The sequence below is a fragment of the Oryctolagus cuniculus genome, chromosome 8 (assembly GCF_964237555.1).
Source record: "Oryctolagus cuniculus chromosome 8, mOryCun1.1, whole genome shotgun sequence".
NCBI lineage: Eukaryota > Metazoa > Chordata > Mammalia > Lagomorpha > Leporidae > Oryctolagus > Oryctolagus cuniculus.
The window spans coordinates 66,567,318-66,590,010 of NC_091439.1; the positions used below are offsets into that span (position 1 = coordinate 66,567,318).

General features: G+C 41.2%; 1 long non-coding RNA gene across 1 annotated transcript in view; it reads right to left on the reverse strand.

The window, feature by feature from the left end:
• The window catches only part of LOC138843526 (uncharacterized), a 28,498-nt gene that overhangs the window by 3,853 nt on the left and 1,952 nt on the right, over window positions 1-22,693 (reverse strand). The gene's annotated exons all lie outside the window — the stretch shown is intronic.

Sequence of the window (22,693 nt, forward strand, 5' to 3'; positions counted from 1 at the left end):
GAATCTGGCTTTTGAGCCAGAAGTTGGAGCAGCTGGAAAGAAACATAATTGAAGTTTAGCATCATTTCACATCTTGGCAACACTTTTAATCCAAATAGCCCAATGGGCTACTTTCTCTGCAAGATGGGAGCTATATCCTTTGACATTTTCAGGGGCCTCTCTGGAAATATCAAAGTCCAGAGAATTAGAACTGATTTTCAGAAAGTCTGTGGAAGACGCCAAGAGAACTTAAAGTATCTGGTCAAAACAGAATTTCTTAACATTGTAAATGATATCCATACATTTAAGTCAGGGCGATTTTAACAACTTTAGACCAAATTTAATCATAATGATAAAGTGACCAAATATTTTTAAATAAATACATATTTAAAAATAATTTAAACTTTTAAAACTCAATGTTTTTTATCAATCGGAACTTATCAGAGACAGTAGAGAATACAATAGATTGCTTTAACCAGACACAAAATCTATGTCTCTTGTCATCAAATAAACCATAAATAAAAGCCTTGAATATATGAGTTAGCACATGAAATCACCACATAACTTGGAGCAATTTAAGAGTCAGAAAAGAGCTTACAGGACCTAACTAAAAAAAAAAGGTACAGAGTAACGAATTAAACAGGAACTGTTAAAAGGAGATGTTACAGTTTTTGTAAAAACAGATTTTAAGATTTATGATTGAGACCATTTCCAGATATTTACTAACATTAATATGCATTTTTCTGTTCTTTTTTTATTTAAAAAAATTTTTTTGACAGGCAGAGTAGACAGTGAGAGAGAGAGAGAGAGAGACAGAGAGAAAGGTCTTCCTTTTCCATTGGTTCACCCCCCAATGGCCACTGCGGCCGGTGCATCGCGCTGATCCAAAGCCAGGAGCCAGGTGCTTCTCCTGGTCTCCCATGCAGGTGCAGGGCCCAAGCACTTGGGCCATCCTCCACTGCACTCCCTGGCCACAGCAGAGAGCTGGCCTGGAAGAGGGGCAACCGGGACAGAGTCCGGCGCTCTGACCGGAACTAGAACCCGGTGTGCTGGTGCTGCAGGCAGAGGATTAGCCTAGTGAGCGTGGCACCGGCCAATATGCATTTTTCAAAAACCTTGTTGCTATAACAGAAGTTTGGACTTTAATCTTCGGTCAGTGCAACTGACTGAACACCAAAAAGGAAACCTGTTGAAGTGAAATGGACACTATGGGAAACGGTGACTTGATCAGCATAGCCCTGACTGTTAATGAACAACTTAATACATTATCCCTCTTAGTAGTTTTTTTGTCTGTTCTACTTAATATGACTGGTTTAATTCTGTAATTAATATACAGTTATTCTTAAGTGTTGAAATTTAACTGAAATGTGATCCCTGTTAAACATAAGAGTGGGAATAAGAGAGGGAAGAGATGTATAATTTGGGGCATGCTCGGGCTGACTTGCCCCAAATGGTAGAGTTAGAAACATACCAGGGGATTCCAATTCAATCCCATCAAGGTGGCATGTACCAATGCCATCTCACTATTCCAAATGATCAATTTCAGTTCATAATTGATCATAATGAAAGGACTAAGAGTCAAAGGGAGCACATAAACATGTCTAGTACCTGCTAACACTAACCGATAGAATAAATAAAGGGGAGAGTGATCCAACATGGGAAGTGAGATACTCAGCAGACTCATAGAATGGCAGATGTCCTAAATAGCACTCTGGCCTCAGAATCAGCCCTAAAGGCATTCGGATCTGGCTGAAAAGCCCATGAGAGTATTTCAGGCATGGAAAGCCAAGACACTCTGGCAAAAGATCTCTGCGAGTGAGATCCCAGTGGAAAGAACAGGTCTTCAAAGAAGGAGGTACCTTTCTCTGAAGGGAGGAGAGAACCTCCACTTTGACTTTGACCTTGTCTAAACAAGATAAGAGTCGGAGAACTCAGAGGGCTTCCATAGCCTTGGAAACTCATGACTGGAGCATAGGGAGATTACTGATGCCATAGACAGGAGTGTCAATTGGTAAAGTCAACAACTGGAGTCACTGTGCACTTACTCCTCATGTAGGATCTCTGTCCTTAATGTGCTGTGCATTGAGATTTAATGCTATAACGAGTACTCAAACAGTATATTTCACTTTGTGTTTCTATGGGGGTGCAAACTCTTGAAATCTTTACTTAATGCATACTAAACTGATCCTCTGTAAAAAAAAAAAATTATCAACTCCCAACTTGACTCTCACTGGGATTAAACATGACAATAGGTCTGATCTGATTTCATCATCATTTTAAAAAAATCATCTATTATTTTTCACTTTATGTTTCTGTGTGGGAGCAAACTGTTGAAATCCTTACTTAATGTATACTAAGCTGATCTTCTGTATATTAAGATAATCGAAAATGAATCTTGATGTGAATGGAAGGGGAGAGGGAGTGGGAAAGGGGAGGGTTGTGGGTGGGAGGGACGGTATGGGGGGGAAGCCATTGTAATCCATAAATCGTACTTTGGAAATTTATATTCATTAAATAAAAGTTTAAAAAAAAAATCTTCGGTCAGTGTAACATTGGCATTAACACTGAACTTGTATAAACTCTAAATAATATTGTAAAATCATAAACTTTTAAGATTTCTCTCAAACTTTATGTGACTTGCTCACACCTTATGAAACTTAAACCTTTAGTTACTTTTAAGTAGTCTGGAATTGTCATGTATGGACAGTCTATGAGAATACATGCTAACAAACCTGGACAGTCTCCCTTACAGAATTTGGGATGCTAAAAGTACACATAATACATTTTCCCAAGTTTTACTTAGCAACGATGCCCCATTCACTTAAGACACTGAGATACTAATGAATACCACGCCATTATCTGAATTATTTTTAAGGTCAAAATTACACTTCCATATTTTTATTTAACTGACAAGGATAACACCACCTGAACAGTAAACACAGATACTAGTGTGTGTTAACAACTTTGGAAATATCTTCATCATTTTAAGAGAACAAGTTTAAAGCATATCATCAAAGACAAAAGTAAACCAAGTGAATCAAGCGAACTGAAGGGCGTTTGGATTAACCCAATTTTTGAACCAATCTGTATTGGTTTGTTTTAGTTAACAACATAAAGGCTTGTATACATAGAATTTATTCTCATTTTTTATAAAACCACTCTAGCTGGAAAGCAGTAACATGAATACAGTATCATTTAAAACCTTTTAATATACTTTACATAATCTGAATTGACTCAAATAACTGTTATTTTAAGAAATTGAGGGTCTCATCCTTGAGAATTCTAGGGATCAGATTGGAAGCCTCAAAGTCATAAGACTCAGTTTAGAACTTAAATTGTCAGAGAGTCAAACTGTTTAGCCAAAATAGTGTGTTTAACCTGAGCATTTTTACCAAGGCCGTGGGCTAGATCTGATCAGAGTTACAGTAAACAGCTTGGAGACGCAGTACTGGCCACAAAAAAACCACGAAATCTTCAAGACACGTGAAAACTCTCATTAGCTAAGTCAGTACAGCAGCACAGAAAAAAACTGATCATCAGCATGTGAGCCCATTACTCAGGACAGTGAGACACATCACAAATCAGAGAGGCAGGGAATCAGAGACTCCTGCAGGGCTGAAGGGAAAAGTTTCCATGAACTGCAGAAAAGAGAAAAACCCATTCATGGGATTGGAAAGGGTTAATGGATTAAGGCTCCTCTCTTGCTTAGGTGGGGAAACCTGTAGGGCCAGCCATAGCCCCTTTCCTAGTGAGGAGGGGAATTGAATTGGAAACGGAGAGGAGAAAAAGCCCTGTGCCTATGTGGGTGTGGCAAGCCATTTTGACTGAAAGAGAGTGCAGGGAAAGGCCATGGTGCCCAGTCTAAAGGGAAGACTGGGCACGCTTGGGCCTAGCAGGACTGGCCATGGGGTTGGGTAGGCGCGCTGTTTCACTGAATGCTCGCAACCTCCTATCGGTCGTGATCGCCTGATATCTCTACTTGTCCGTGTTTACCTGGAGGGCCAATATTAGCCTCAACTGAAGGTAAGCCCCGCTCATGTAGCAGTAGGCAGCGTGACCAGACGTCCCTCCAGGAGAGAGGCAGGGTCCTCAGGTCGCAGTCCAGCTACCAGAAAGCCAGAGTGAACTGGGGGTGGGGGGGCTCCAAACACTCAGACAACTACCCTGCCTAGTTGCCCTCCCTGTTACAACCTCTAGAGTTGGGCCATGGATAAGCTGCAGCGGGGGGACTCCACATTCTTGGAGAGCTGTGGAATTCAGGGATATCAACAGTCGTTCCCACAGATCTGACCCCGCCTGAGGGAGGGTATACAGACTTGGATGGAGTTTTCTTTCAATCCCTTCCTGACCCCTTTGTGAATTCCCTCGTGGGTTTCTTCATGGGTCGGTCCCTTTGTGGTTATCAAATGTCACTGGAGAAAAGAGCTGTGGAAGCTGTGGGGTTCTTGTCCTCATGCAAGAAAGAATTCAGGTGTGAGACAGAGAACAAAGTGATCAGGTTTTATTGGGGATAGGGCATCCATCAGAATGGAGGGACAGATAGGGAGTGCCCAGTCACTTTGTTACACGAGTAGCCTTCTATATTTCTACCCCGTGGTAGCTTTCCCATATGGTTTGGAATATGGAAAGGGTCTCATTTAGGGTTTTTTGCAGAGGAGGGTTCTGGTTATTGTCTGGTATATTGTCAACAAAACCAGAAGCAAAAAGACCTTTTTCTTGAGTCTCTGTTTTCTACTGTCTCCTTACAGCAGCCAGGCAAAAGGAGACCGGAGAGTGTGGAGCCATGGGTGGAAAGGAGGTGCACCTGGCCTGGGCTTTAGCTGCAGGCCTCTGCTCCCCTCATTATTCTTCCCATCTCTGTGTTCTCAAAAGAAAGCAGCTGACAGTTTCCATGGCAAACACCAGCCTGGGTGACCTCATTAACCAGGTGTGGGATGCTGGGTCCTCTTCCCATATTCTGACACACACTCACAACTACGTCAGGAGTTCTTGCCTTGGTTGGATGTTGGTCAGATTTCTTCATCATTATTATGCACTCTGCAAGCTCTCTCCAGCCTGCACCCTATAGTCATCCCTTTTCACAAACAATGCTGTTGCCCTAGATGGAGCTCTTTCTCCTCCGGCACCTGCGAATGCAGGTTAACCACATACGGTCTCTTCCTGTGCTGCAAGAGGAGCTCCGTGCTGACAGCAGGTGCATCTTCATGGCGTTCTGATGCAGCTTTTATGTTTTCTGCCCCTGTTTTCTAATCATATTGCTTCCCACAAGATTGAGAAATCAGGTAGTCTCCTTTCTTTGCTCACAGAAAAAAAAAATGTAACCTTGAAGCTTTGGTTCTTTGTCCTTGACAAGACTAAAAGGAGTCACTTATAGTTGGTCTTTGTTGCTCCAGTCTGGCTTCTGGAAGCTATGGAAATGGCGAGCCTGGAGTAATCCAGTGTTTTCAGCTGTGTCCACGGCCGATGCTAACAAATCTGCAGTTTTCTAAATCAGTAATCAAAGTTAGCCCAACTTCCAAAGTTGCTTCAACAGAAATGACCTCTGTGGTCATCTTGGGTCTCCCACTGAAATCAAGGAGAGAAATGTTCTTAGCCTTTTTCTACATTACTCTCTGCAGGAACAAGGTTTGCACTTCACCTTCCTAAACCTGCAGCCCAACGATTGTCAATAAAGGTGATGGCAACTTGGTTGTTACCTGTGCCTTGCTTCTCTATAGATAGCCTAAGTGTGATATGGCCTGTGTCTGCTCCCTTTCTTTGGGAGAAAATGGTGAGATTTGTCACGTGAGTTGAATCTTATTAATTTTGAAGTGTAGAATTCAGTGGGTTTTGGTATTGTCATAAAGTTTCTCCACTAATTCCAGAAAGTTCTCATCACCACAAAACAATCTCTATACCTCTCTATTCTCCCTTCCTACTGTCTGTCTCTCTGGATTTGCCAACTCTGGGTATTTCATGTAAATGTGATCATGTAATATGTAGCTTTCCCCCTCTGATTTCTTTTATTTAGCTTTTGTTCAAGATTCATCCATATATTAACATGCATCAGTTCTTCATTCCTTTTTATGATTGAATAATATCCCATTTTATGGACATACTACATGTAAGCATTTTAAATGAACAATATTTATGCATATTTGTAGGGTATACTATTATATTTCATGTATACATGTATACAAGTTGTACTAATCAAAGCAGGGTACTCACCATTTCCCCTTGTTGACGTTACTTTGTAGTTGGAGGCTTGGAAAGTCCTTCTATTTGTTAATACTGTGTATATGAGGCTATTGTGAACTTCAGTCTCCCCACTGTTCTATGTAACACTGGGAACTTACTCCTTCCATCTGACTCTAGTTTGGTACTCATTACCCAGACTCCTTCTATCCCTCCTACAGAATGGCCATTCTGTGTTCAGGTTAAGTGAGTTTAGTTTTGTTTTGTTTTCTTTTTGTTTTTTAGCTCCCACATATGACAGAGGACTTGTGGTATTTGTCTTTATATGTGTCTGGTTTACTCCATTTAGCATAATTTCCTAAAGTTCCACCAATTTTTCATCAAATGACAGTATTTCATACTTCTTTATGGCTGAATAGTATTTCATTGTGTGTTCTTGGCACTTTTGTCAAATCACTTGGCTTTGTACATGTGAATCAATTTCTGTGCTCTCTATTCTGTTCCATTGATCTATGTGTAGCATTTAAAAAACATTTATTTCTTTGAAAGGCAGAATGATGGAGGGAATACTGGAGAGGGAAGTAGAGAGATAACGAGAGAGAGAGAGATGGGGAGAGAGAGAGATGGGGAGAGAGAGAGAGATGGGGAGAGAGAGAGAGATGGGGAGAGAGAGAGATGGGGAGAGAGAGAGAGATGGGGAGAGAGAGATGGGGGGAGAGAGATGGGGGGGAGAGATGGGGAGAGAGATGGGGAGAGAGAGAGATGGGGAGAGAGAGAGATGGGGAGAGAGAGAGATGGAGAGAGAGAGAGATGGAGAGAGAGAGAAAGAGATGGAGATGGGGGGAGAGAGAGAGAGAGAGAGAGAGAGAGAGAGATGGGGAGAGAGAGAGAGATGGAGAGAGTTCATCCTCTGGTTCACTCACCAGATGCCCTTACCACCATAACAGGCTAAAACCAGGAGCTTGTACCTCCACCTGGATCTTCCATGTGGGTGGCAGAAACCCAAGTTCAAGTTCTTAGGCCATCATCTGCAGCCTCCCAGGTGCATAAGGTGGAAGCTGGATCAGAATTATGGAATTGCTGGGATTCAAACCAGCACTCTGCTGTGGGGTGTTGGTATTCCAAGTGGTGGCTTAACATGCTGTGCCACAACTCTCACCTCCATGGGACAGTATTTATGCCAGTACCATGCTGTTTTTTTTTTTAATTTATTTTATTTATTTGAAAGACAGAGTTACAGAGAGAGGTATAGACACAGAGAGAGGTCTTCCATCCAATGGTTCACTCCCCAGATGGCCGCAACAGCCGGAGCTGTGCTGATCCGAAGCCAGGAGTCAGGAGCTTTTTCCGGGTCTCTCACGTGAGTACAGGGGCCAAAGGACCTGGGCCATCTTCCGCTGCTATCCCAGGCCATAGCAGAGAGCTAGATTGGAATTGGAGCAGCTGGGACTAGAACCGGTGCCCATATGGGATGCCGGTGCTTCAGGCCAGGGCGTTAACCCACTGTGCCACAGCACCGGTCCCTACCACACTGTTTTTAAATTACTACAACTAGGGGCCAGTTCTGTGGCATAGCAGGTAAAGCTGCTGCCTGCAGTGCCAGCATCCCATATGGGCACCGATTTGAGTCCTGGCTGCTCCACTTCTGAAACAGCTCTCTGCTGTGGTCTGGGAAAGCAGTAGAAGATAGCCTAAGTCCTTGGGCTCCTGTACCCACGTGGGAGACCGTGAAGAAGCTCCTGGCTCCTGGCTTTGGATCTGCGCAGCTCCAGCCATTGTGGCCAACTGGGGAGTGAACCAGCAGATGGAATACCTCTCTCTCTTTCTGCCTCTCCTTTTCTCTAACTATGACTTTCAAATAAATAAATGAATTTTTAAAATAAATAAATAAATTACTACAGCTTTGTAGTATGCTTTGAAATCAGGTTGTGGTGCCTACAACTTTATTATCAACAATATTACTATTTTTGCTCAGGATTGCTTTGGCTTTTCTCGGCCTTTTGGGGTTCCATATGATTTTAGGATTGTTTTCTTCTAATGCAGTAAAGAATGTCATTGATATTTTCATTGGTATTGCATTAATCTCTAGATTTCTTTAGGTGGAATGACACTTTTTTAAAGATGTATTTATTTATTTGACAGTCAGAGTTACAACACAGAGAAGGAGAGACAAAAAGAGAGAGAGAAAGAGAAAAAGAGAGCTCTTCCCTCCACAAGTTCACTCCCCAACTGGCCACAATAGCTGGAGTTGCACTGATTTGAAGCCAGGAGCCAGGAGCTTCTTCCAGGTTTCCCACACAGGTGCAGAGGACCAAGGACTTGGGCTGTCTTGTATTGCTTTCCCACGCTATAGCAGAGAGCTGGATTGGAAGTGGAGCATCCGGGACTCGAACTGGTGACCATATGGGATGCTGGCACTGCAGGCAGTGGCTTTAAACCCTACACCACAATGCCAGCCCCAAATGACATTTTAACAATAAACAAGGAGTATTTTTTCCATTTTTTGCTTCTTTGATTGGTTTCATCAGTGTTCTATAACTTTCACTTCTTTGATTCTATTTATTCCTAAATATTTAATTTTTTGGTAGCTATTGTGAATGTGATTTCTTTCTTGATTTACCTTTCTTTTTTTTTTGTCTTTTTTTTTTAACTTTTATTTAATGAATATAGATTTCCAAAGTACAGCTTATGGATTACATTGGCTTCCCCCCCAACCCCCGATGACTTCCCTCCCACCCGCAACCCTCCCCTTTCCCGCTCTCTCTCCCCTTCCATTCATATCACGATTCATTTTCAATTTTCTCTATATATACAGAAGATCAGTTTAGTACACATTAAGTAAAGATTTCAGCAGTTTGAACCCACATAGAAACACAAAGTGAAAAATATTGTTTGAGTACTCGTTATAGCATTAAATCTCTTGGTTTACCTTTCAACAAAATCATTAATGGTGTATAAAAATGCTGCTGTGTTTTACATGTTGATTTTTGCATGCTACAACTTTACTGAATTGATTTATCAGTTCTAACAGCTTTTTGGTGGAATGTATAACATCATGTCATCTACAAATATGGATAATTTGAATCCCTGTTTTTCAATTTTTATTACCTTTCTTTAAGATTTTTATTTATTTATTGAAAGTTAGAGATACATAGAGACAGAAGGATAGGCAGAAAGAGAGAGAGAGAGGGAAGGAGAGAGAGACATATCTTCTGTCTCCTGGTTCACTCTCCAATTGATCGCATCGGCTGGAGCTGCGCCAATCTGAAGCCAGGAGCCAGGAGCTTCTTCCCCTGGGAGTGCAGGGAGTGCAGGGGCCCAAGGACTTGGGCCATCTTCTACTGCTTTCCCAAGCCATAGCAGAGAGCTGAATCAGAAGTGGAGCAGCTGGGACTCGAACCAGCGCCCATATGGGATGCTGGCACTGCAGGCGGTGGCTTTACCCGCTACGCCACAGCGTCGGCCCCTATTCCCTTTCTTCTCTTTCCTAATTGCTATTGCTAATACTTCTAGTATTATATGGAATAACAGTGGCAAAAGTGGGCATTCTTGAATTTTCCCAGATCTAAGGGAAAATGCTTTCAGCTTCTCGCCATTCAGTATAATATTGGCTGTGGGTTTGCCACAGGTAGCTTTTATAATTTTGGGGTATGTTCCTTCTATACCTAAATTGTTGAGAGTTTCTAATCCCAAAACGGTGTTGAATTGTATTAAGTGCTTTATTTGCTTCTGTTGAGATGGTCATATGATTTTTATTCTTCATTCTATTAATGTGATTTATGGTGTTTATTGATTTGTAAGTGTTGAGCCACACTTGAATACCTGGGATAAATCCCACTTTTTGATGTAGTGTTGGATTTGATTTTCTAATATTTCATTGAGGATTTTGGCATCTATATTAATCAAGGATATTGATTTATAGTTTTCCTTTTGTTGTATCATTTGTTTCAATATCACAGTAATTCTGGTCTCAAAAAGAATTTGGCAGAGCTCTATCCTTTTCAATATTTTGGAGTAGTTGGAAAAGCATTAGAACTAGTTCCTCTTAAAGGGTTTTGTAGAATACTGTTGCAAAGCCATGGACTTTTTGATGAGAGACTTTTAAGTACTGCTTTGATCTTGTTATTTGTTATGGATCTGTTTAAATTTTCTATAACTTCTTGATTTAATCTTGGTAGGTTGAATGTATCCAGGAATTTATAGATTTCTTCAAGGTTTTCCAAGTTCTTGGCGTGTAGTAATTTTTAAAAAGATTTATTTATTTTTTATTTGAAAGGCAGAGTTACAGACAGGGAGTGAGAGAGAGAGAGGGGGATCTTTCGTCTGCTGATTCATTCCCCAAATGCCTGCAATGGCTGCAGCCGGGCTGATCAAGAGCCAGGAGCTTCTTCCAGGTCTCCTATGTAGATGCAGGGCTACAAGCACTTTAACCATCTTCTTTCCCAGACACATTAACAGGGAGCTGGACTGGAATTTGTACTCGAACTATATTGGATGCACCACAGCACTGACCCCGTTAATAGTAATTTCTTATGATCATTTGTATTTCTAAAATTTCTTAATTTTTTTTATTTTTTAAAAGATTTATTTATTTATATGAAAGTCAGAGTTAGAGAAGGAGAGGTAGAAAGAGAAAGAGGTCTTCCATCCACTGGTTCACTCCCCAATTGGCCACAATGGCTGGAGCTGTGCCGATCCAAAGCCAGGAGCCAGGAGCTTCTTCCAGGTTTCCCACATAGGTGTACTCTCCAAATGGCTGAAACTGGCCAAAGCCAGGTGGATGTAACTTCATCCAGGTTTCCCATGTGTATTCCAGGGCTCAAGCAGTTGGGCCATTTTCTGCTACTTTCCCAGATGTATTAGCAAGGAGCTAGATAAAAAATGGAGTAGTTGTGACATGACCTGGGAATCCAACATGGGTTGCTAGCATCATAGATGGTGGCTTAACCTGCTGTGCCACAATGTTGGTCCCACTTTCTGGCATTGTAAGATACTCCAGGGTCATCTGGTCATTCTTGCATCCATCCTAAATCTAGCCATTTCTCTAAGGAGCTCTGTTGTTTTTATTGATACTGTTACAGAATGGTATTATAAGCCAAGATCTGGTTTGCAGGGTTATTTTTATTTTGCTGAATTGTAAGACTTTTTTATATATCCAAGATTCAAGCTTATAATCATAAATATTGTTTAAAAATATTTTCTTCTATTTACTGTGTTATCTTTTCACTAGCTTGATAGTTTCTTTTGAAGTCCAAAAGCTTCAAATTTGAAATTCAATGATCTTTTCTTCTTTTGTTGCTTGTGCTTTTGTTTTCATATCTAAGAAACCATTGCTTAATTCAAGGTGATGGACATGTTTGCCTATATTTTCTTTTTAACCTTTTATAGTCTTAGTTTTTATCTTGAGGTACTTGGACGACTTTGTTTGAATTTTTTGTATGTAGTGTGAGATAATGGTCCCACCTCATTTTTTTACATGTGGATACACAGTTATCCCACCACCATTTATTAAAAAGTCTGTTCCTTCCCCATTGAATTGTCTTCAACAAAAATGTAAGGGTTTACTTCTGTATTCTCAGTTCTATTCCCATGATCTATATGTCTGTTATCAAGCTGGTATCTTACTGTCTGGATTGCTGCAGTTTTGTCATGGCTTGACTCTTACCATGTTATAATTCATATGATGCATTCGTATCGTCCTATTTGTGATGTGCAAGAGGCTGTCCATGTGACTTTACCGGAGCTGTCTAGATTGTGCTCCAAATCTGGACTGAACATTTATTCACTCATCACAGTAGGAAGGGAAAGGAATGTAGCGAGTGTGCAATTCCTTTGGGGCATTATGACCTGATGCAACATTGGCCAGACCTGGAAACTGAGCTTCTCTAACTAGATACACAGGCATCGGCCATATGAAGGGAGGATTCTTGGGTCAGAGACATAAGGTCCCTGCTGGTTTGTTGTTTGTGAGATGCTCTAAGCGTTGCTCTCCCTAGAGGCAAGGAGTAGAGGGACTCCAGGGAAGTCACCTTTCCTTCAGCCACTCTGCCTCCCAGATTACTTCTCCTTGGCGCTCTGCTCCCACCACTGGGTTCTGTGAGGTCTTCTGTAGGAGTAAAATGGCAGCATGCGCTTGGTGTCCATGGAAATAAATGCATCTTAAAGGGATACTTCATGGAAATTTCCTAGACAGGGTGCTTATGCCACAGTTATGTATCTGAAAAAAATTCTTTTAGATAGATGTGTTGATTCATAACTTGCTTGGCCAAGACTTCCACTGATATTGGTCAGTTTAAACATTGTGGAATTAAATAGTAATTTTGAATGAATTTCTGGGGTTTGAATGTGAGCTAGAGTGAGAGTGAGAAATCCTGGGGGCCGTTGTCTTAGTGGGGGGAGTTCCTACAGTATTGTGGTCTTTAGGAATCTAAGAAGTTTTCAGGGTGAAAGTCTGAAGGTGAATAGTATAAAGACACCAATAAAAGACAGAGGTTGTCAGTAGGTGTTACAAAGAAGCTATATGTTGCCTACAAAAACCATTTTATAAATAAAGATGTGGATAGATTTTAAGTAAAGGATGGAGAAGGGTATACTATTCCAATGTTAATCTAAAGAAAGCTGGAGTATCTATATTAATTTCAGACAAAGCCCACTTCTAAATAAAGAAGATTATCAGGAATAAAATGGGGCATTATGTGATGAATAAAGAGGTTAATTCTCCAAACACAGAAAAAATCTTAACAACCTGAAACGAATATGTTCCTAACAACAAGTTCAAAATACATGAGCAAAAATAAGTAAAGCTGAAAGGAACAGTAGGCAAATCCATCATTATGGTTGGAGAGTTCAACATACCTGTTAATAATTGATGTGTCAACCAGGCAGTTTATCAGTAAGGATATAGCTGACCTAACTAATACCGTCGATCAACTGGATCTAATTGACGTCTGCGGAATGTCCTATCTAATAACAGAATACACATTCTTTTCAAGCTTGTATGGGACATTCACCAGGATAGAGTATACTCTGGGCCATAAAACACAACTTAACAAATTTAAAAGTATAACAACATACAAATAATGTTCCTTAACACAGTGAAATTAAATGAAATCAACAATATAAGATAGCCAGAAAATCCCCTAATATTTGGATATTAATTCATATACTTCTTTTTTTTTTAAACTTTTATTTAATGAATATAAATTTCCAAAGTACGACTTATGGATTACAATGGCTTCCCCCCCATACCGTCCCTCCCACCCACAACCCTCCCCTTTCCCACTCCCTCTCCCCTTCCATTCACATCAAGATTCATTTTCGATTATCTTAATATACAGAATATCAGCTTAGTATACATTAGGTAAGGATTTCAACAGTTTGCTCCCACACATAAACATAAAGTGAAAAATAATAGATGATTTTTTTAAAATGATGATGAAATCAGATCAGACCTATTGTCATGTTTAATCCCAGTGAGAGTCAAGTTGGGAGTTGATAATTTCTTTTTTTTTTTTTTTAAACTTTTATTTAATGCATATAAATTTCCAAAGTACGACTTATGGATTACAATGTCTTCCCCCCCATACCGTCCCTCCCACCCACAACCCTCCCCTTTCCCACTCCCTCTCCCCTTCCATTCACATCAAGATTCATTTTCGATTATCTTAATATACAGAAGATCAGCTTAGTATATATTAAGTATGGATTTCAACAGTTTGCTCCCACACAGAAACATAAAGTGAAAAATAATAGATGATTTTTTTAAGTGATGATGAAATCAGATCAGACCTATTGTCATGTTTAATCCCAGTGAGAGTCAAGTTGGGAATTGATAATTTCTTTTTTTTTTTTTTTTTTTTTTTTTTTTTTTTTTTTTTTACAGAGGATCAGTTTAGCATGCATTAAGTAAGGATTTCAAGAGTTTGCACCCCCATAGAAACACAAAGTGAAATATATTGTTTGAGTACTCGTTATAGCATTAAATCTCAATGTACAGCACATTAAGGATAGAGATCCTACATGAGGAGTAAGTGCACAGTGACTCCTGTTGTTGACTTTACCAATTGACACTCCTGTCTATGGCATCAGTAATCTCCCTATGCTCCAGTCATGAGTTTCCAAGGCTATGGAAGCCCTCTGAGTTCTCCGATTCTTATCTTGTTTAGACAAGGTCATAGTCAAAGTGGAGGTTCTCTCCTCCCTTCAGAGAAAGGTACCTCCTTCTTTGAAGACCTGTTCTTTCCACTGGGATCTCACTCGCAGAGATCTTTTGCCAGAGTGTCTTGGCTTTCCATGCCTGAAATACTCTCATGAGCTTTTCAGCCAGCTCCGAATGCCTTTAGGGCTGATTCTGAGGCCAGAGTGCTATTTAGGACATCTGCCATTCTATGAGTCTGCTGAGTATCTCACTTCCCATGTTGGATCACTCTCCCCTTTATTTACTCCATCAGTTAGCGTTAGCAGGTACTAGACTTGTCTATGTGCTCCCTTTGACTCCCAGTCCCTTCACCATGACCAACTGTGAACTGAAACTGATCACCTGGAACAGTGAGATGGCATTGGTACATGCCACCTCGATGGGATTGAATTGGAATCCCCTGGTATGCTTCCAACTCCACCACTTGGGGCAAGTCAGCCTGAGCATGTCCCAAATTATACATCTCTTCCCTCTCCCATTCCCACCACCATGTTCAACAGGGATCACATTTCAGTTAATTTTTAACACTTAAGAATAACTGTGCATCAATTACAGATCTAAACCAGTCATATTAAGTAGAACAGATAAAAAAAACTACTAAGAGGGATAATGTATTTAGTTGTTCATTAACAGTCAGGGCTATGCTGATCAAGTCACCGTTTCCCATAGTGTCCATTTCACTTCAACAGGTTTCCTTTTTGGTGTTCAGTCAGTTGTCACCGATCAGGGAGAACATATGGTATTTGTCCCTTTGGGATTGGCTTATTTCACTCAGCATGATGTGTTCCAGATTCCTCCATTTTGTTGCAAATGACTGGATTTCGTTGTTTCTTACTGCAGTATAGTATTCTAAAGAGTACATATCCCATAATTTCTTTATCCAGTCTACTGTTTTTTTTTTTTTTTTTTTTTTTTTTTTTTTTTTTTTTTTTGACAGGCAGAGTGGACAGTGAGAGAGAGAGACAGAGAGAAAGGTCTTCCTTTGCCGTTGGTTCACCCTCCAATGGCCGCCGCGGCCGGCGCGCTGCGGCCGGCGCACCGCGCTGATCCGATGGCAGGAGCCAGGAGCCAGGTGCTTTTCCTGGTCTCCCATGGGGTGCAGGGCCCAAGCACCTGGGCCATCCTCCACTGCACTCCCTGGCCACAGCAGAGGGCTGGCCTGGAAGAGGGGCAACCGGGACAGAATCCGGCGCCCCAACCGGGACTAGAACCCGGTGTGCCGGCGCCGCTAGGCGGAGGATTAGCCTAGTGAGCCGCGGCGCCGGCCTATCCAGTCTACTGTTGATGGGCATTTAGGTCGGTTCCAGGTCTTAGCTATTGTGAATTGAGCTGCAATAAACATTAGGCTGCAGACCGCTTTTTTGTTTGCCAATTTAAATTCCTTTGGATAAATTCCAAGGAGTGGGATGGCTGGGTCGAACGGTAGGGTTATCTTCAGGTTTCTGAGGAATCTCCAGCCTGACTTCCATAGTGGCTTGACCAGTTTGCATTCCCACCAACAGTGGGTTAGTGTCCCTTTTTCCCCACATCCTCGCCAGCATCTGTTGTTGGTAGATTTCTGCATGTGAGCCATTCTAACAGGGGTGAGGTGAAACCTCATTGTGGTTTTGATTTGCATTTCCCTGATTGCTAATGACCTTGAACATTTTTTCATGTGCCTGTTGGCCATTTGGATTTCCTCTTTTGAAAAATGTCTATTGAGGTCCTTGGCCCATCTCTTAAGTGGGTTGTTGGTTTTGTTTTTGTGGAGTTTCTTGATCTCTTTGTAGATTCTGGTTATTAACCCTTTATCTGTTGCATAGTTTGCAAATATTTTTTCCCATTCTGTCGGTTGTCTCTTCACTCTCCTGACTGTTTCTTCTGCAGTACAGAAACTTCTCAATTTGATGCAATCCCAATAGTTGATTTTGGCTTTGACTGCCTGTGCCTCCTGGGTCTTTTCCAGAAACTCTTTGCCTGTGCCAATATCTTGAAGGGTTTCTCCAATGTTCTCTAGTAACTTGATGGTGTCAGGTCGTAGATTTAGGTCTTTAATCCATGTTGAGTGGATTTTTGTGTAAGGTGTAAGGTAGGGGTCTTGCTTCATGATTCTGCACGTGGAAATCCAATTTTCCCAGCACCATTTATTGAATAGACTGTCCTTGCTCCAGGAATTGGTTTTAGATCCTTGATCAAATATAAGTTGGCTGTAGATGTTTGGGTTGATTTCTGGTATTTCAATTCTGTTCCATTGGTCTATCCATCTGTTTCTGTACCAGTACCATGCTGTTTTGATTACAACTGCCCTGTAGTATGTCCTGAAATCTGGTATTGTGATGCCTCCGGCTTTGTTTTTGTTGTACAAGATTGCTTTAGCTATTCAAGGTCTCTTGTGCCTCCATATAAATTTCAGCACCATTTTTTCCAGATCTGAGAAGAAGGTCTTCGGTATCTTGATTGGTATTGCATTGAATCTATAAATTGCTTTTGGGAGAATGGACATTTTGACGATATTGATTCTTCCAATCCATGAGCATGGAAGATTTTTCCATTTCTTGGTATCCTCTTCTATTTGTTTCTTTAAGGTTTTGTAATTTTCATCGTAGAGATCTTTAACGTCCTTGGTTAAGTTTATTCCAAGGTATTTGATTGTTTTTGTAGCTATTGTGAATGGGATTGATCTTAGAAGTTCTTCTTCAGCCATGGCATTGTCTGTGTATACAAAGGCTGTTGATTTTTGTGCATTGATTTTATACCCTGCTACTTTGCCAAAATCTTCTATGAGTTCCAATAGTCTCTTAGTAGAGTTCTTTGGGTCCCCTAAAAAAAAAAATCATGTCATCTGCAAAGAGGGATAGTTTGAGTTCTTCCTTCCCAATTTGTATCCCTTTAATTTCTTTTTCTTGCCTAATAGCTCTGGCTAGAACCTCCAGAACTATATTGAATAGCAGTGGTGAGAGTGGACATCCCTGTCTGGTCCCAGATCTCAGTGGAAATGCTTCCAACTTTTCCCCATTCAATAGGATGTTGGCTGTGGGCTTTTCATAGATTGCTTTGATTGTATTGAGGAATGTTCCTTAGATACCCAGTTTGCTTAGAGTTTTCATCATGAAAGGGTGTTGTATTTTATCAAATGCTTTCTCGGCGTCTATTGAGATAATCATATGGTTTTTCTTCTGCAGTCTGTTAATGTGGTGTATCACATTGATTGTTTTGCGCACATTAAACCATCCCTGCATACCAGGGATAAATCCCACTTGGTCTGGGTGGATGATCTTTCTGATGTGTTGTTGCATTCTATTGGCGAGAATTTTATTGAGGATTTTTGCATCTATGTTCATCAGGGATATTGGTCTGTAATTCTCTTTCAGTGCTGCATCTTTTTCCGGCTTAGGAATTAAGGTGATGCTGGCTTCATAGAATTTGGGAGGATTCCCTCTTCTTCGATTGTTCTGAATAGTTTGAGAAGAATTGGAGTCAGTTCTTCTTTAAATGACTGGTAGAATTCCGCAGTGAATCCATCTGGTCCTGGGCTTTTCTTTGCTGGGAGGGCCTTTATTACTGTTTCAATTTCTGTCTCAGTTATGGGTCTGTTTAGGTTTTCTATGTCTTCCTGGTTCAATTTAGGTAGGTTGCATGTGTCCAGGAATCTATCCATTTCTGATAGGTTTCCCTGTTTGCTGGCATACAAGTCCTTGTAGTAATTTCTGATGATTCTTTTTATTTCTGTGGTGTCTGTTGTTACATTTCCTTTTTCATCTCTGATTTTATTGATTTGGGTCTTTTTTTAGTTAGTTGGGCCAATGGGGTGTCAATTTTGTTTATTTTTTCAAAAAACCAGCTCCTCGTTTGGCTGATTTTTTGTAATGTTTTTCTTGATTCAATCCTGTTGATTTCTTCTCTGATTTTAATTATTTCTCTTCTCCTACTAGATTTGTGTCTGGTTTGCTGCAGTTTTTCTAGATCCTTGAGGTGAATTGAAAGCTCATCTATTTGGTGCCTTTCCAATTTCTTGATGTAGGCACCTATTGATATAAACTTTCCTCTTAACACTGCTTTTGCTGCGTCCCATAAGTTTTGGTATGTTGTGCTGTTATCCTCATTTACTTCCAGAAAGTTTTTGATTTCTCTTTTGATTTCTTCTATGACCCATTGTTCATTCAGGAGCATGTTGTTTAATCTCCATGTGTTTGCGTATGCTCTAGGGATTCCTGAGTTGCTAATTTCCAACTTCATTCCTTTATGGTCTGAGAAGCTGCATGGTATGATTCTAATTCTTTTGAATTTGCTGAGACTTGCTTTATGGCCTAGTATGTGGTCAATCCTAGAGAAGGTTCCAAGTACTGCTGAGAAGAATGTAAAATCTTTAGCTGTAGGCTTGAAAGTTCTGTATATATCTGTTAGATCCATTTGGGCTATAGTGTCGTTTAAATCTACTGTATCTTTGTTGATCTTCTGTCCTGTTGATCTGTCTATTTCTGAGAGTGGAGTATTGAAGTCCCCCAGTACTATTTTATTGGGGTCTAAGTCTCCCTTTAAGTCCGTTAATAAATCTTTTAGATAAACTGGTGCCCTGTAGTTAGGTGTATATACATTGATAATTGTTATATCTTCTTGTTGTATTGATCCCTTAATCATTATATAGTGCCCCTCTTTGTCTCTCTTAACAGTTTATGTGGTAAAGTTTATGTTGTCCGATATTAAGATGGCCACGCCCGCTCTTTTTTCATTTCTGTTGGCATGGTATATCTTTTTCCAGCCTTTCACTTTCAGTCGGTATGGATCTTTGTTGGAAAGATGTGTTTCTTGTAAGCAGCAAATAGATGGGTTTTGTTCCTTAACCCAATCAGCCAATCGGTGTCTTTTAACTGGACAGTTCAGGCCATTCACGTTCAATGTGACTAATGATAAGTGGTAACTTTGCCCTGCCATTAGCCAAAGATAAGTTCTAATATATGCTTTGAATTCCCTGTGATCTTTTGCTGTGAGGTTTCCTTCCTTGGTTTCCTTTCTTTATCTTCTTTCATATTGATGACCGTGTTTCTTTGTTTCTGTGTGTAACACATCTTTAAGCATCTTTTGCAGGGCTGGACGAGTGGCAACAAATTCTTTCAATTTCTGTTTGCTATGAAAAGTCTTTATTTCACCTTCATTCACAAATGATAGCTTTGCAGGATATAATATTCTGGGCTGGCAGTTTTTCTCTCTTAGTACCTGGGCTATATCTCGCCATTCCCTCCTAGCTTGTAGAGTTTCTGATGAGAAGTCAGCTGTGAGTCTGATTGGAGATCCCCTGAGAGTAATCTGACGTTTCTCTCTTGCACATTTTAGGATCTTTTCTTTATGTTTCACTGTGGAGAGTTTGATTACAACGTGTCGTGGTGAGGATCTCTTTTGGTCGTGTTTATTAGGGGTTCTGTGAGCTTCCTGTACTAGGATGTCTCTGTCCTTCTCCAAACCTGGGAAATTTTCTGCTAATATCTCACTAAAAAGGCCTTCCAATCCTTTCTCCCTCTCCATGCCTTCAGGAACTCCTAGAACCCGAATGTTGGGTTTTTTAATAGTATCCTGAAGATTCCCGACAATATGTTTTAGATTTGTAATTTCCTCTTCTTTTCTTTGGTCTGACTGTATCCTTTCCTGTTCTCTGTCTTCTAAGTCCAATATTCTCTCTTCTGCTTCACCCATTCTGTTTGTAAGGCTCTCTATTGTGTTTTTCATTTGATCTATTGAATTCTTCACTTCAGTCACTATCACAGTTTCCTGTTGTACTAGTTGTTTCATTTCATTTTGATTCCTCCTTAATATTTCATTTTCACGAGAGAGATTTTCTATCTTGTCCATTAAGGATTTCTGTAGTTCAAGAATTTGTTTTTGAGAACTTCTTAATGTTCTTATCAATTTTTTGAGATCTGCTTCTTGCATTTCTTCTATGTCATCATCTTCATAATCTTGAATTGGGGTGTCTTTTTCATTTGGGGGCGTCATGGTGACTTCCTTGTTTTTATTACCTCGGTTTTTGCGTTTGTTATTTGGCATATTGGAAATATTTGGTTTCTTCACTGTGGTGCTTTTTCTTGTTATACTATGACTCTAGATTAAGTGGACTGTCTGTTTTTGATGGAGCCTTAGGGCTTGAGATGGGTGTGGCCTGAGAGCTCTGTTTGGTGTGCCAAAGGTGACACTCCCAGGTTAGGCGTGGTAGATCTCTCTCTCTCTCTCTCTTTCTTTCTTTGATTCAAAAGGAAGTAATTCCACACAGCTGAACGAAGTTGGAGGTAGTTAGCAGGCAAATGATATACCCACAGGAGCCAGAGATCAGAAGCTCTTTCCCAAGGACTACACAGGGAATCTGTTCTGCCCTCAGAGTGGGCTCAAATTCTCCTTCAGTCTTCCACTGGGTTGCCAAAGTTACGGAATTGTAGCATCTCTGGAGAGTGCTCACGTGAATTCTGTGAGTTCTCTCCCCCACCATCTCTTTTTTCACAGTCTCAGTTCAGTAGCACCACAAATTTACTAGGTCCTAATCTCCTGTTAATTCGCCCCACCCAGAGTCAGGTTTTTCTGCTATGCTCAGGGCCGGTGCAGACCTGAGGTCACTCTGCTTATGACGTATGTCCAAGATGGCGCCTGCTCTTTGTCTTGCTCGCCCTTGAGAGGTGAGCGGAGAGAGAGAAACCCGTGTCCGTACCAGTCACCTTTTTTTTTTTTTCTCTCTCTCTCTTCCAGTTAGCCTGGTGAACTTTCCCCCCCTGGGGGTCGTTCCCTCTAGTCTCCTCTCTCTGCTTGCCTGCCGGTGTCTCGGGCTATTGAGGTTCGGCTCACCTCGCATTCCAGCGCTGGTGTGTTGAGTCTGCTGCTGGTGTCCCGAACTGTGTGCTCCCACGCTCTCCACGCAGGTCCGCTGTGAATCACGCATTCTGGAAGAGTTTCTTCTGCTGTTTCCTCCCCTACTCTTCCTTGAACCTGCAGTGTCGCTCCCCCTCTTCGTGGAGGAACGACACAGGACCCTGCGCTGTTCTTTCGTCTGCTCGGCCCTCCCCGGGTTTGCTGCTGGTTCTTCCCGGGTTGGCTACTATCCCTTCCACCTCCGTGGAAGGGCAGTTCCCCCTGGCCGCATTCCCCACTTCCGCAGGGGAGCGGCACACCGCCGGCCGGTTCTCTCTGGGGGGCTGCACAGGTGTTCCTTCAGCTAGATGTTCCCCTTAGATGTTCCCCATAGATGTTCCCGGTGCATGCCGTCTCTCTCCTCCTTTATAGTCCTCCTCCGCCAATCCCAACTCGGCTGCCCACACGCCGAGTACGCTGCTCTCCTCCAATCAGGAGCAAGTCCTACAGTTTATTGGTTGAACTGGAGGCAGCTGTGTGGAAGCTGTTTACTTCTCTCCCAGCGCCATATTGCGGGAGAGCAGATGCATAGAATAAGTCTTAATTCCAGTAACTCAGTCTAGTCCGGGTTGCTCCCCACACTGCAGTATCTCCACTTTTATTAAACTATCTCTCCCCGGACTATCAGTGTGCTCCCTTCCTATTCCGCCATCTTGCCTCGATAGAACTAATTCATATACTTCTAAACAGTTTATAAATCGAAGAAGTCTGAAAACATTTAAAAATATTTTGAAACCTATTAGCCGGCGCCATGGCTCACTAGGCTAATCGTCCGCCTTGCGGCGCCAGCACACCGGGTTCTGTCCCGGTTGCCCCTCTTCCAGGCCAGCTCTCTGCTGTGGCCAGGGAGTGCAGTGGAGGATGGCCCAAGTGCTTGGGCCCTGCACCCCTTGGGAGACCAGGAGAAGTACCTGGCTCCTGCCATCGGATCAGTGCGGTGCGCCGGCCGCAGCGCGCCGGCCGCAGCAGCCATTGGAGGGTGAACCAACGGCAAAGGAAGACCTTTCTCTCTGTCTCTCTCTCTGTCACTGTCCACTCTGCCTGTCCAAAAAAAAAAAAAATCTGTTTTTAAAAATTCTATGCAGTGTTGATGAGGGGTTAGTTAAAAAGACACTAGGGATAATTTATGATAATTTAAATTACTGCAGCCTTTGTAGAAAGCAATTTGGATAGTATCAAAAGTGTTAATAATGTTCCTATACTATTAAGCCAGGATTTGGGCTTATAAAATATAACAAAAAAAAATTTACTCAGAAAGACATCCTTTATATAACCGAATGTTTGCAGCCAAAAAAATGCTAGCCAAAAAAATGCTAAAAAAGATTAATGTTTACATACATTATGATAAATTTATTTAATGAGGCATTGAGAAGCTATGAATATTGATTTACCAAGTTATGTAATAATAGAATATTTTTGAAAATAAATAATATGCAAAATTATAAATACAGTATAGATACAGTTCTTTATTAAAAT